Genomic DNA, 1045 nt, shown 5'->3' on the forward strand with positions numbered 1-1045 from the left:
TGCCAAGAGGAGTAAAGTTCATGGATTTCCAGGCGGTGTCTGTTTTAGTGTTGGCACTGGTGGACTCATCAGTGGTGGTCGGTGCATTGACGAGGAAATTTGGCCTAGCAGCTGATAACGTTATAGATGCACGTGTGATGGATGTCAATGGAAATATTCTTGACAGAGAGATGAATGAAGATTTGTTTTGGGCGGTAAGAGGAGGTGGAGGAGCAAGTTTCGGTGTTATTCTAGCATGGAAACTCAAATTGGTTCGTGTCCCTAAAAAGGTAACTATTTTCTCGATCCATAGGAAGTTAAATAGCAGCCGAGATCTACTCCAAAAATGGGAAAACATATCACACCAGCTCCCTGAAAATTTGTTCATTAGGTTACTTATTCAAAGTGCGGGTGTTGAAAGGCAAGTGGAATTATTTTTCCAGTCACAATATCTTGGGCCTGTTGATGAGTTAATTCCTTTGCTCAGACAATACTTCCCCGAGTTTAATTTGGAGAGAAATGATTGTTTTCAAGAGAATACTACTGCTGGTGCAGTGAAAAGATGCTATGAAGTTTCTTGGATTCAGTCAGCCTTTTATTTCTATTCCAGAAAAATAACCTCACCACTTGGAGTTTTGCTTGATAAGACTATTCCAACACAGAAGCATTATTACAAAGGGACATCTGATTTTGTGAAGACTCCAATTCCGGAAAGTGGTTGGGAAATGATAGAAAGAACATTGTTGGAGGAAGCAGGACCACGGATGATTTTGGAGCCATTAGGTGGAAAAATGAATGAAATCTCTGAATCTGAAACTCCATTCCCTCATAGAAAAGGGAATTTGTATAATATTCAGTACACGGTAGGCTGGTCTGACAACAGCGAGGGCATATCAAGCCAGAAGATGGCATGGTTGAGGAAACTGTACAACGAAAGGGAGCCATATGTTGCAAAATCTCCAAGAACTGCTTACCTGAATTACAGGGACCTTGATTTCGGGACTAATCAAGAGGACTACAGCTATTCAAAGGCCAAAATGTGGGGTGAGAAGTATTTCAATGGCAA

The 1045-nt window shown here is 41.1% G+C and overlaps 1 pseudogene; it reads left to right on the forward strand.

Annotated features, from left to right (window-relative positions):
- Positions 1-4: 4 nt before the first annotated feature.
- Positions 5-1040, forward strand: LOC124893060 (annotated as a pseudogene).
- The last annotated feature ends 5 nt before the right edge of the window (positions 1041-1045 follow it).

The sequence above is a fragment of the Capsicum annuum genome, unplaced genomic scaffold (genome assembly GCF_002878395.1).
Source record: "Capsicum annuum cultivar UCD-10X-F1 unplaced genomic scaffold, UCD10Xv1.1 ctg53388, whole genome shotgun sequence".
NCBI lineage: Eukaryota > Viridiplantae > Streptophyta > Magnoliopsida > Solanales > Solanaceae > Capsicum > Capsicum annuum.